This window comes from Oryctolagus cuniculus, chromosome 7 (genome assembly GCF_051225735.1).
Source record: "Oryctolagus cuniculus isolate XC-2025 breed Fujian yellow rabbit chromosome 7, ASM5122573v1, whole genome shotgun sequence".
Lineage (NCBI taxonomy): Eukaryota > Metazoa > Chordata > Mammalia > Lagomorpha > Leporidae > Oryctolagus > Oryctolagus cuniculus.
The window spans coordinates 132,143,046-132,156,595 of NC_142873.1; the positions used below are offsets into that span (position 1 = coordinate 132,143,046).

Here is a 13,550-nt window from a genome sequence, read left to right on the forward strand (position 1 = left end):
GATCGGAAGTGGAACAGCAGGGACTCGAACTGGCTCCCAAATGGGATGCTGGTGTTGCAGGTGGTGGGTTAACCAGCTACTCCAGACCGCCGGCCCCTACCTGTTCCTGATTTGGGGAGAATTGCTAAAAACCCTGAAGTCCTTATGTTTGTCTGTATATGGAGCTGTATCTTTAGATAAAAATGTTAATATGTGACTTGCAAAAATAAAAACCCTGTGACTCACGCATCCAGCCTCTGAGTCTCGGCTGCCGCGGTCCCACCGTGTGCCCAGGCTGCCCTCGGCCCCAGGGGCTCCGCGGTTAGTGCCTTGGGGACCCCGTGAGCCTTGAATCTGCAATGGTATTTCTGAGTGTGAGTCGCTTTTACAGGTCACGGCCGTTTTCTCTCGCTGTGTGGCAGGTTACTTCAAATTCGGTACTCAAGACAAGACCCATTTATTAGCACAGAGTTCTAGAAGGCAGGCATTGGTTCTGGAGGGGCCAGCTGCCTTGCCCAGTGTCCATGGGCTGCCTTCTCCCGGGGTGGGGGGGGGCCTGTGGAAGTGCCGCCCCCTGCCTGGCTCAGTCACATCCTTGGCACTGTCAGTTCTCTGCGGCTGCTGTACTGAGGGCCGGGCCCCTCGCTGCTTGTCAGCTGCGGGGTTGCCTGCTTCTCATGGCTGCCCCCAGTCCCTTCCATATGGCCCCCTCCTCCTTCAAGCCAGCCAGAGCATGCCGAGGCCCTTCTGGGCTCTCATCTGCCCAACTTCCTCTCCTGGAACCAGCCAGAGATGACTCTGCTCTTAAAGGGCCTTCACGGCTAGGCCTGGCCTGGACCTAGTGGACCTGGTCCACTAGGCCCTCCAGCATCAACTCGGCTTCCCCAGTGCTCGCAGTCCTAGGGATCACCAGGACCTGTACACTAGGGCAGCAGGAAACCTGGGGGCCCTCTGAGAAACCGGCCCCTATGCTGCTGCAGAAACAGGCTCAAAGGAGTTCAATGGTGGGCGCAAGGTAGAAGGTGGTGGTGGCACCAGGGCCCTCGTCCGGGGAGGACCTGGGGGTATGGGCCTCCTGGGACCAGGTCAAGATTGTTGTGCCTCGGAAGGAGTTGGCCAGGAAAGCTCTGTGACCACAGCTTTTGACCATCCCCTGCAGGATTCGTGCGCAGACCCAGCGGCCTTGAACTAGTCCATGGAGGAGCCTCCAGAGCTCCCAGCCAGGCAAGCCGTCCCCTCCAGGGGGAAGAGCGGCGTGGAAGAGGACGGCGGCTGCAGCAGGAGTGGACATGAACGCTGGTTTCCAGAGAGAACAGCGTTTTAGTTTTGGTCACCGGAAGTGGTGCCTGCAGCACAGGTAAGAAGCGGGCTGTCTGAGCACGCCTGCCTCAGTTTGCTTCTTATGTTAAAAAAGCATTATTGCAGTGATGATGATGATGGTGGTGATGATGGTGGTGGTGATGGTGATGATGGTGGTGATGATGGTGATGACGGTGGTGGTGGTGATGGTGATGATGGTGGTGATGATGGTGATGGTGGTGGTGATGATGGTGGTGATGATGGTGATGGTGATGGTGGTGGTGATGGTGATGATGGTGGTGATGATGGTGATGGTGATGACAGTGGTGATGGTGGTGGTGATGATGGTGATGGTGATGATGGTGATAATGGTGATGGTAGTGATTATGGTGGTGATGGTGATGATGATGGTGATGGTGATGATTGCTTTTCGCGAGCCTCTGTGGAAGCTGTCCTGGAAGTCCTGGGGGCAGCCTCGGTCAGGAGCAGAACCCTTGAGTGGCAGCGCTCTGTCACTGCTCCCCATGCTAGGTCTCCTGAAATTCTGGGTCCCACTGCCCCACTTCTTCAGTTTCCATTCTGTCCCCAGCAAAGGACAGAGCAATGCCTGTGCAAGGACCCAGCCTCCCCAGGCTCCAGCCCAGCACGGCTCTCGGCTTTGCAGAGCTCGCTGTCCTCTCTCCTCCCCCCCTTGCCTCCCCACCATGACAGTTCTTATCTGAAGACCCCTGCCCACTCCCACTGCCTGCCGGGACAGCACAGCAGCTGCTCCAGCAGAGCCACAGCCACCCAGGGTCCCCTTCCCCGCTGTGAGGAGTAGAAGGGACACTGCGTCAGGGCAGCGGCTGTGAACCCTGGCCGCGAGTTCAAATCACCTGGGGAGTTTCAGGAAGTCCCGTGGAGGAGGGAGGACTGGGGCCCAGCAGCGGGGTGTACTTCTGTACCCACCTAGCTCTTGGCGTGTGTGGTGGCTTCAGCTTCATGTTCGGGCTGCAGTGCAGGTGAGGGGTGTGGTGCGAGGAGCTCTAGTCAGATCGGGACTCCATGCTTGGCGTTTCGTCTGGTGCCACATGCATCCCGACACGGCGGGAGCTGGAGGGGTGGAGGCAGCCGGGGGTGCCTGCTTTTAAACAATAGCAACAGAAATGGTGATTCCTTGGCCCACCTGTGCCCTTGAGTCAGCCTTGAGGGTAAGGGCCCGGGAATATGAATTTTGGTAATGACACAGACGAGACTTAGAGTCGAAACATCCATCGTGCCCTGCATGTGGGTAGGCTTGGCTATGACTTCCAAAGGGAACTTCACTGTGCAGAGAGAGGGACGCCAAGCACCCGCTCAGAGGTGGTCTTGGAGCTGCCTGGACTGCCCACAGCTCAGCAGCACCACCTGGGCCTGCCAGACCCTGGCCTTGACCCGGACCCTCCTGGGGGGTGGAGGGATCATTCTCTGGACTCCAGGGCAAAAGTTGGCATTTGGGTCTCATTCCAAGGGAAGATGTGGTGCTTAATGATGTGGGCTGGTCCCGATCCTAGCTCTGACCTGAGCCGGGTTTGTGAGGCATGTGCCGGGGTGTGGAGCAGGTTGCTTGTCTCTCTGCCTCTGCTTCTCGCTCATCAGAGACAACAGGGGTGCTGTGAAGGCCCCTAGAACATCGCCAGACACCCAGCACCCAGGTGCAGCCCGCCGAAGTCACACTCTGCCATGTAGTCCCAGCTCTGAGCTCCCAGGAGCAGGAGGAAGCAAAGGAGCCAGCCCTGGCTGCTGCACAGGGGCCTGGCACTCTACAGACAAATCCCAGTGCTGCAGATCCCAGGGAGGCGGACCCCAGGGCCTCTTTTGTACAGATTAGGAAACAGCACAGAGAGGGGCAACAAATTAAAGGCAGTCACACAGCTGGTAAGGAGTAGAACCCCTGGCTGCAAAATATCTAGCACTTAGGGTGTGTCTGTCTGTGTGTCTGTGTGTGTCTGTGCATGTGTGCGTGTGTGTTTGCGTGTGTGCATGCATGTGTGTGTCTCTGTGTGTGCATGTGTGTCTGTGCATGTGTGTCTGTGTGTGCATGTGTGCGTGTCTGTGCATGTGTGTATATCGTGTGTGTGTGCATGTGTGTGTCTGTGTGTGTGTGCATGTGTGTGTGTGTGTGCATACATGTACTTCCTGAGGAAAGGCAGTTGGAGCTCCATGGCTGAGCCCTCCCCCAGATTACCCACACCATGATAGAAATCAGAGCCAACAAGGATGGTCCCCTTCTGGGGCCTCCTGGGACAGCTCCTGGCCCCTCGAGTTACCGTTTCTTTCTTTCTGAGCAAGTCACAGTAGTTCTCGGGGCAGGGTCTGTGCAACATGCATTTGAACTAGTGCAGAAACAGAACCCTCCAAGGGGCACAGGGAGAGTTCCGGGGACCCGTCCTCGGGCAGGCAGGTGGAGGAGCCTCCCTGACCTGGCATTCGCCCTCCCCAAGTTCATCCCCAAACTCTTTTTGTCCGTGTGGGCTCTGTTGGCCACAGAGCAGGGGCCTTGCCCAGCAGGGAGTGAGCCGTCAGCTCCGGCAGGAAATCACTGGGCTCTCCCTGGGGACTCATGGCATGCTGGGGTTTCCAGTATCATGGCTGCGGCTGGCACGACCTCTCTCAGGCAAGCTGACATTATGTTAGGTTTCTTCTTTTCCTTAAGATTTATTTATTTATGTATTTGAAAGGCAACTACAGAGAAAGGAGAGTGATCTTCCATCTGCTGGTTCACTCCTCAATTTGCCACAATGGGCAGGGCGGGGCCAAGCTGAAGCCAGGAGCCAGGAACTCCATATGGGTCTCTCCATGTGGGTGGCAGGGACCCACATACTTGGACTATCACCCACTGCCTTCCCTGGCGCATTAGCAGGGAGCTGGATCAGAAGCGGAGCAATGCTCCAATATGGGGTGCCAGCATTGCAGGTGGCAGCTGAAGCCACTGCATCACAGCGCCAGCCCCGAGGCAGAGGGCACAGCCTCTGGGCCACGGGTGTGTGCACAGCAGACTCCCCTGTGCTGGGGAGAGGCGTGGGTGCAGCTGAGGCTGCTGTGAGTGTGCTCCCCACAGGGCCACGGGAGCACAAGGAAACGTGCAGCCAATGTGTGTGTTCAGAAGGGGCTGAACCAGGGCTCACTGGGAGCAAATGTGGCTTCTAAATGAGGGACATAGAGAACAAATCGAATTTGAAACAGGCTGTGGGGGCGTTTTGTAGCAGCGAAGCCCTCCACGAGGTAGTTTTTAAACTGTGACATCTTCCCAGGTGCCCTTTCACAAAGTCGCATCTCACGTGGAATGCAGGTGTCTCACAGGCTGAGCTCCCAGTTGATGGCTTACGTGTTTGTTTTTGAAATTCACATTCCTAACATCTGCGTATTGTGAGCGTCTGTCAGCAGAGCAAAAACTCTACTTTGATGCGCAAAAACATTAAAATTTGAAATTCTAGATCAGGGATTCGCAAGCTACAGCCCAATCTTGGTTATTGCCTGATTTTTTTAAATAAAGTTTTATTGGGACATTTGTTTTCACATTAGCTATGGCTGCTTCAGGCCATCTGTGGTGCAAATCCCAGCTGCCTAGTGTGTGGTCCTTCACAGGGAAACTTCACTGACCTCTGTCCTGGGCCATCATTGTGTTGCTGTATCAACTGCAGCATCCAACATCCCTTTTCTAAAAATGCATTTATTGGAGAGGCAGAGACAGAGACCTAGAGACAAGGTAAGGAGAGAGGGGGAGAGAGAGAGAGCAGAAAGAGAAACAGAGAGAGAGAGTCCCCATCCACTGGTGCACTCCCCAGGTTTCTGATTGGCTTGCTGGGAGCCAGGAACTCCATCCAGGTTTTCCACACGAGTGTCAAGAACCCAAATCATTTGAGTCATCACCACTGTCTCCCAGAAGCTGGCGTGAGGAGCCGGAGCCAGGAATGAAACCCAGACACTCGTATGTGAGATGCAGGCATTTTTTTAAAAAGAATTATTTATTTTATTTGAAAGTCAGAGTTACACAGAGAGAGGAGAGGTAGAGAGAGAGCGAGAAAGAGAGAAAAAAAAAACAGAAAGGGAGGGAGGGGGAGAGAGAGAGAAAGAGAAAGAGAGAGAGGTCTTCCATCTGCTGGTTCACTCCCCAATTGGCCACAACAGCCGGAGCTGCGCTGATCCAAAGCCAGGAGCCAGGAGCTTCTTCCGGGTCTCCCACATGGGTGCAGGGGCCTAAGGACTTGGGCCGTCTTCTACTGGTTTCCCAGGCCATAGCAGAGAGCTGGATCAGAAGTGGAGCAGCCAGGACTCGAACCAGCACCCATATGGGATGCCTGCACTGCAGGCTACAGCTTTATGTGCTACGCCACAGCGCCGGCCCCTGAGACACAGGCATCTTACACAGCAGACTAAACGCCCAGTTCCCCCATTTCCTTTTGCCTCCCTTCTTGGTTGGCCCTGCCGTGTGGCATAAGGACGCCCACCTTACGCCCAGACGAGGATGTGCATGGAGGCAGGGTTTGCCCAGCTTGCCTTGGAGCCACGGCATGGTCTTCAGCTCAGGGAGGCCTGGGCATTTGGGGAGGAGAAAGGGATTTGGGTTTGCATCACAGACAGCACTAAGCAGCTACTTGACTCCCTTCTTCCTACAAAGCACAAGTCAGAGAGGGTGCCCAGCCATGGTTTATGATCGTCTCATGATCATCCACGTAGCTCCGCCCCTTACCATAGAAAGCTCCAGAGTGCACTTACCTGCGCGGTTTTACGTAAATGTCTGGAAGCCTGAGCCTTACCAAGATGCCTGGAGAGAGCTCCAGTCTTCCCAATGGAAGACGCGTTTCAACACTGAAGGTCCAGATGTGCCCAGACCTACTGCAAGGCCTGCACGAGGCCCGCGCAGGCCGGACTACGTGCGTCTCCGTGGCTGCACGTCTGTGCTGGCTCATTTTCTGTTACAAGTTTCACAGGAGGCAACCGTGTTTCTAGACTAGTACTCTGATATGGAGCTCAAAGGCCCCCAGAAAGCCTCTGCAGAACACAGTTTGAAAACCACCCCTTGGCGGGCGCTGCGGCTCACTAGGCTAATCCTCTGCCTGCGGCGCCAGCACACCGGGTTCTAGTCCTGGTTGGGGCACCGGATTATGTTCCCTGTTGCCCCTCTTCCAGGCCAGCTCTCTGCTGTGGCCTGGGAGTGCAGTGGAGGATGGCCCAGGTGCTTGGGCCCTGCACCCCATGGGAGACCAGGAGAAGTACCTGGCTCCTGCCTTCGGATCAGTGTGGTGCGCCGGCCGCGCGCACGGCCGGAGCGGCCATTGGGGGGTGAAGCAACGGCAAAGGAAGACCTTTCTCTCTGTCTCTCTCTCTCACTGTCCACTCTGCCTGTCAAGAAAGAAAGAAAGAGAGAGAGAGAGAGAGAGAGAGAGAAAGAGAAAGAGAAAGAGAAAGAGAAAGAGAAAGAGAAAGAGAAAGAGAAAGAGAAAGAGAAAGAGAAAGAGAAAGAGAAAGAAGAAAAGAAGAAAGAAGAAAAAAAAAAGAAAACCACCCTTCCACTGGTTCTCATCTCTGTGCTAAAGGAATCGGAGGGGCCAAGGCCGCCGAGAGCCGCAGCGGGGCAGCAGAGGAGGATGTCGGGCGGAAGGGTGATGGGAGAAGTGGGGTGATGCCGTCCAGACCCAGGTTGACGCTGGTGGGAGGGGGCGGAACAGGAGAGGCCCAGGAGCTGCTGCTGACGCTTGAGGTGTTGCCTTATTTCTCATTTACTTGAAGGGCAGGGAGAAAGAGAGAGAGAGATCTTTTTTTTAAAGGATTTATTTATTTATCTGAAAGGCAGAGGCACAGAGAGGCAGAGGCAGAGAAAGAGAGAGAGAGAGAGAAAGAGAGAGAGAGAGAGGTCTTCCATCCGCTAGTTCACTCCCCAGATGGCTGCAAGGGCCAGAGCTGTGCTCGTCCGAAGCCGGGAGCCAGGAGATTCTTCCAGGTCTCCTACATGGGTGCGGGGGCCCAAGGACTTGAGCCATCCTCTACTGGTTTCCCAGGCCATAGTAGAGAGTTAGATTGGAAGTGGAGCCACCAGGACTCAAACTGGCTAGGGCTGGGCCAGACTGAAGCCAGAAGCCTGGAACTCCATCCAGGTCTCCCACGTGCGTGCAGGGGCCCGAGCACTTGGGCCGTCTTCCATGTCTTCCCAGGCGCATTAGCAGGGAGCTGGCTGGGAAGCTGAGCAGCTGGAACGTGAAGCAGGCATTCCCTGGGAGAGGAGGCGGGCACCGTACCATGATGCCCAGCGCTGCAGGCAGACCTTTGCCAGGCTGCCTTAATGACTTCCTGCCCTCGGCTGGGCGGACAGGCAGAGCAGCATGGGGAGAGCACGCATGGTGCGCAGGGAATGGGGGCACAGGCTAGTGGAGGACTCACTCCCCATGGGCCTGCTGGGGTCTTCATGGCCCCTCAGCCAATCCAAGTGTAGGGCAGAGGAGAGGCAAAGAGAGAGAGGAGGGCCCTGTTGGGTGAGCAGCTGAGCCAGGGCAGGCACAGGAGGCGCCGGGATGAGCGTGGGCGTCAGAGCCCTGAGGCGGTGGTGGCTGGGATCGGATGGTGGCTTGAAGCATTCGAGGCAAAGCTCACAGAGCCAGGAATAAAACCCAGGAGTCCCGACGCCCTGGGCCACAATGGGTGTGGAGAAGGGAGGGCCAGGCCAGGGTCTGGGAGGGCTGTGGGCTGGCAGGGGCCCTGTGGGATTCAAAGCCCCAGCCCTCCCTGAGGGTTTGCTGCTCACCCCAGCGAGAAAGGACATTTTTAGATGTTTTAAAAGGGTGACCTCACTTTTTTTCTTATTTACAGAGCCCTGTTTGTTTACATAGCCCTTCAAAAATAGCCAGCGTGTGCTAAGCTTAGCGGGCTCTCTCCCACCACCCGTGGCAGCACCGCTGTGTGGGGAGAAACACCTTTTTCATCTCAGAGAGGGGCAGCCTTGTTTCCGAGTACAGATGGGAGCAAAACAGGACAGGTAGGAAGTTTCGTGGTTTTTCGTGTGGCTTCTCCGAAATAGCCCCGCGCTGCCTCCCACTTCCTGCCAGCCTCGGCCCTGGGCGGGTCATCATCTTTAGAAGACTTGTGTTGTGTGCGTGCATGGGGAGGCTGGCAGACGCCGGAGGCCTGAGCGTGGCTGGGAGGGCCCCAGCCCGGGTCTGGGCCACGGGGTTTACATCCTGGCTCTGCCACATCCTAGCTGTGTGACCTTGGGCAAGCTGCTTTGCCTCTCTGTGCTGCATCTGTAGGGTAGGGGTGACAAGCAGTCACTGCACAAAACTGAATGAAGGAATCTGTGGAGGGCTTAGCCCAGCGTGGGCACACAGCAGCTCTTCCTGTACAACACTGATGTCACTCTCTGTACCCCACCCTGGCCGATTGCACTGCCCTCCCAGCCACTCCCCCTCACTACCAGGTTGCTGCACCAGCCCTTCCCCACGTCATCCCAGAGAGACAGAAAGGGGAGGACAGATGTGACCTTGCCATCCCCACAGCCCGCAAGAAGGACCTCCAGGCTTTTCCTCTCAGCAGATAGGTGGTCCATGCTGCAGCTTTGCAAGCAACACGGTCTCTCTGGCAACTCTGCCACTCCACGGGGAAACCAGCTATAGACGACACACAGGGAGCAATCTGGCTGCACGCCAGCAAAACCTGAGCACCAACACAGGCAGCGGCTGGATCTGCCAACCCCTGACCCACAGGATGCGTCCAGACTCCTAGCTCAGCACTGCTGGCCTGGCCCCTTCCCGTGGCCGCGGTCGCCTCCAGCCCTCTTCCTCCTCCTCCCCTGCTCTGGAGGGGAACTCCTTCAATCCTTGGCACATGCTGTTCCCTCTCTCAGGATTGCCCTGCCCTGCCCTGCCCTCGTGGGCCCCTCCCCCACGGCTCCCCTGATCAAATAGACAAGAACTGTGGGCTATACCCCCAAGGGCTCCCTGCTGGCCCCCTGCCTTCCTGCTCTGCACACCCACTGGGGTTCTCAGTAAGCCCTTGTTAGTGCACACAAAGATCTGCGAGACGGACGCCTGCCCTCTGCGAGCTCACAGTCTGGTTAGGAAGCCAGGACGTGAACTGGTGAAAAGGCAGCCAGTGTGTGTTCTGTAGGCGGGGCCCTGACCAGAGGTGTTCTGAGCTCTGTGGAGGCAGGAGGGTGCCTTTTCGGGGAGAGGGAAGGCAGGAAGGCTCTCCAAGCTGGGGAAGCAAGGAGAGAGGAGCTGAGCCAACTCTGGGCTCCAGGTGGTGAGCAGGCAGGGTAGCTCAGGCTCTCCGGCGGGAGCCAGAATGGGGAGGGCGAGTGGACTGGAGGGGGGCTAGGATCTCAGCAGAGAAGAGGGGGCCGTGAGGGCGTGGGGACTTGCTTCCATGAGCCGCATCTTCTCCAACCCCAGTCCACACAGTGCTGTAACAGAATTAGCTAGGGTACTGCTTTCAAATGCAGGTCCAGGGCCCTGCCCCAGGCTGGAGGCTGAGAGAGGAAGAAGGCTGCACATGGCTGTGGGTGACCATCACAGGTCTCATTCAGATTGGCGTCACCTGGAGAAAGGGCAGTGGACTCTCCGGCTTCCCTGCGGAAGGTGGGGCAGGGTGTAATCCCCTCGGGACAGCATTTGCTACAGCGGTTAAGATGCCTCCTGGGACACCCACATCCCATCTCAGAGTGCCTGGGTTCGAGTCCTGGCACCACTCCCAATTCCAGCTTCCTGAAAACACATACCCTGGGAGGCAGCAGGTGATGGCCCAAGTCCCTGGGTCCCTGACACTCACATGGGAGGCCCTGATTGAGTTCCAGGTTCTGAGTTCGGCCTGGCCCTGCCTCAGCTCTTGTGGGCATCTGGGGAGTGAACCAGTGATGGAATCATGGAAGCTCTCTTATATTCTCTGTGTCTGTCTCTCTCTCTATGTTTGTATGTATGTGTGTCTGCCTTTCAAATAAATGAAAATAAATTTTAAAACTAAATAAGTAATCCTCTCAAAGAACAGATGAGGACACCGAGCTCAAATGTAGCACACAGCTTGTCCAGGGTGGTCACGGTGTCAGTTACTGACATGTTTGTGACCAATCAGTTCTGGAACAGGCTTCTCTCACGCCCAGTGTCGGGGCCTGGAATGGTCCTAGAGGTGCCACAGAGGGAGAAGAACCAGGCTATGGCAAGATGATGAATATATGTAAAATAGAAAGGGGCTGTCTTTTCCTTTAAGTACATACCAAGTGCTGTGATTTTTGAACCGGTGAATAGATGAGGGGAAAGTGCAGTGAGAGCCAAGTGGATGGAGGGATGGGTGGGTAGATGAGTGGATGGCTGGCTGGATGAGTGGATTGAGTGGATGGATGGTTGGGTAGTTAGTTGGATGGATGGGTAGATGTGTGGGGGTGTGTAGATGGATAGATGCATGGGAGGATGGATGGATGGATGGATGGGTGAGAGGATAAATTGATGGATGAATGGATGGATGGATGGATGGATGGATAACTTACAGGGGTCCAAGGAGAGCCAGATTCAGAGACAGCTCTGGCATGCAAGCCTGAGGCTTAGGAGTGTGCTGGAAGCCAAGGTGGAGAGCAGGCAAGGTGAGTTTGGTGCTAAGCATATTACATTGGAAAGGCAGCACTGGGAAATGCCCCCATGAAGACAAGCTGAGAAATGCGGAGATGGAGACCATGAGGGGAAGTTAAGTGCCCAAGGCGTGCTCAGAGACGGGAGGGCAGAACAAGGTAGGGTGGGGGAGCCAGGAAAAGGGACCTTGGAACTGCTGTTCACCCAGGTGACCAACCTAGTGTTGGCCCCTCGTCAGAAGAAAGCCAGCTAGCCTAAAAGAAATTGTGCCATGGATAAATTAAAATGGCAATCAAAATAAAACTGAAATCATGAGTTTCCGTTTGCTTGCGATCTGTGCTCCCAATGCAGCTGCAGGTGTGCAAGCGCCATGAGAGCTGGCCCTGCCTGGCCTGCCTGTCGGGGCACGCTCTGTCTGTGGCTCTGGAGCTACAGAGCCCTGCCGCTCCTCCCTTGTGTCTGTCTTAGCGCAGGGCCCTCTCCTATTGCACCTTTGCACCTTTTTCTTTGGACAGGAATTTGTCGTTGGCAACAAAACTTGTTCAAGGAGACACAGCTGAGGCTCCCAAACCCCGCAGGGCCTCTCAGTACCTCACCGCAGGGCTCTCAGTACAGAGACCTAGAGCAGAGTCCTGCCCTTGCAAATTCAAGGGACCTGAAAGCAGGGGCTTGCTGGCCAGGCCTGGGTTCTCCCAGCAGCCCACGCTGAGCCACCCCCGGGGGCTGCCACTGTGACTTTGCTCTCCTGGAGCAGCTCTGAGGCCCAGGTGTTCGGGTGTTTCCTCCAGAAGACTAAAAATATAACATCCGGGCACCTCCTCACTGACTACCGGAGCTTTCCGTTTCTCTCCCTCCACTGACCCGACAGGTGCCATCAGTGTCAGCCAGCCCCCCTCCCACTCTAACGTACACAGCAGTCACGGGGCCACCACAGCCACCGTCACCACCCTCAGCCATCCCCAAAGAGCCAGGTCATTCTTCATTCAGCCCTGTTGAGACACAAGCTGCCAAGAACCCTCCCAGGTCTCAAACACAAAATTGCCTGCCTCTTAGGTCTGTGTTCTCTAAGGAATAGAGACATGGTGTCACTGTGTGTGCGTGTGTGCGCGCGCTATATTTTCTGTGAGCTGTTAAAGATGATGAATATATGTAAAATAGAAAGGTGCTATCTTTTCCTTTAAGTACATGCCAAGTGCTGTGATTTTTGAACCAGGTGGTCAGGATGGGCCAGAAGGAAGCGAGGGGCGAGCGTGGCAGGTGTCCCGGCTGAGCATTCTGGGCGGAGGCAGGACCGTGTCTAGTGGGAGCAGCAAAGGGACCAGAGTTAGCCAGGTGGGGTGGGGGCACAGGAGGGGAGGTGGGCAGATGTTGAGAAACTGCAGGACGTCTGAGCAGGAGTAGCCAGCTCTGACCTGTGCTCTTGGGCCCATCCTGGAGGCCTGCCTCAAGCCGGTGAGGGAGCCAATCGGGGGCCGTGGAGGAGGCTAGTGCTGGCATCGGGAGGTGACTGCGTTGCAGGCCGGGGTGGCGGCAGTCTGAGGCGGAGGGGCCATTGTCTGCCTCCGTGCCTACAGCAACCCAGCAGAACTGTTCCAGGAGGGGAAGTCACAGAGGCGGCCACAGGGAGGCCCTTCACACGGGGCTGCTTCTGTGAGGCAGAGAGAAAGCCCTCTGGGAGGAGGGCCCTGCAAGCCCCTCCTCCTCCAGCCTGTCAACCCCCAAGCCTCACCGTGCCCATCTGGAGAAGGGGGCCAGCAGATCAAGACGATCCAAGACTGTGTTTGGCTTCAAAGTCACGGATTCAGCTCAGGTCCCTGGGGGCTGCGGTGGCCAGGGAAGGTTTGGAGGAAGGTGGGGGTGGGCTAGGAAAGGACTGAGACCACACACAACTGGCCAAGCGGTGGGAGGGTGGGGGGCAGCCAGGCAGCAGCCCTCAGAAGCTGCAGCTGGAACACGGGGTCTCGTGGGAGGGACCAGGAGCTGCCTCAATGGGCAGCCCGTCTCCCCCACATGATGCCCATAAACCAGCAGGGTCAGGGGCCCAGCATATTTTGCAGACACAGAGGCCCTCACTTGCAGGAAGGAGTGAGGCCTGGTGCCTGGCCGGGAGAGCTAGCCTCCTGGCCCGCGTGGCACAGCCGCAGAGCCTGCTGAACGCAAGGAGGCTCTTCTGTGTGGCCGCCAGGGTGCCCAGCCTGATGGCTCTGGCTCTGGCACCGTCCCGCAGCGGAACAAACAGCCCTCCCTTCCCAGATAATGGCCCTCATTGAGCATTGTGTCCGTGGCCGGCACCCAGCACCGGGCAGCCCAGCCTGGGTAAGTTTCCTCTCTTGGCTGCTTAGCAAAATATTTACACTACGCCTTTCTAGTAAGACGGTTCCTAGGAACCAGCGGGCAGAGAGAGCTGGAGAAACGCACCCCCTGGTGACCCTGCTGCCAGCCCCAGGGGAATGCTGCCACTCACCCAGCGTGATCACGGCCTGCCAGAGCTCTTCATAAAATAAGACACTGAGCTAGAAGATTCTCGAAGGCCCATCCAGCTCCGAAATCATTGGCCTCCTCCAATAGGAAAAATGGGCTCCGTTCTCTCATGCTGTGGGGCAGAATGTGTCTGGCCTTTAGAGTGTCAAGTGGGAAGGTGCCTGTGTGCCTGCGAGGGTGGGGGGCTAGAGACCGGAACACTGGGTCCCACCTGCTTGCATC

General features: G+C 56.6%; 1 protein-coding gene across 8 annotated transcripts in view; it reads left to right on the forward strand.

Moving 5' to 3' along the window:
• Positions 1–13,550, forward strand: part of HIVEP3 (HIVEP zinc finger 3) — a 487,717-nt gene that overhangs the window by 386,638 nt on the left and 87,529 nt on the right. For all 8 annotated transcript variants that reach the window (XR_016211086.1, XR_016211087.1, XM_089300862.1 and 5 more), the window contains one exon: positions 1,139–1,336. The gene's annotated coding sequence lies outside the window, so the exon portion shown is untranslated. The remainder of the gene's footprint in view (positions 1–1,138; positions 1,337–13,550) is intronic.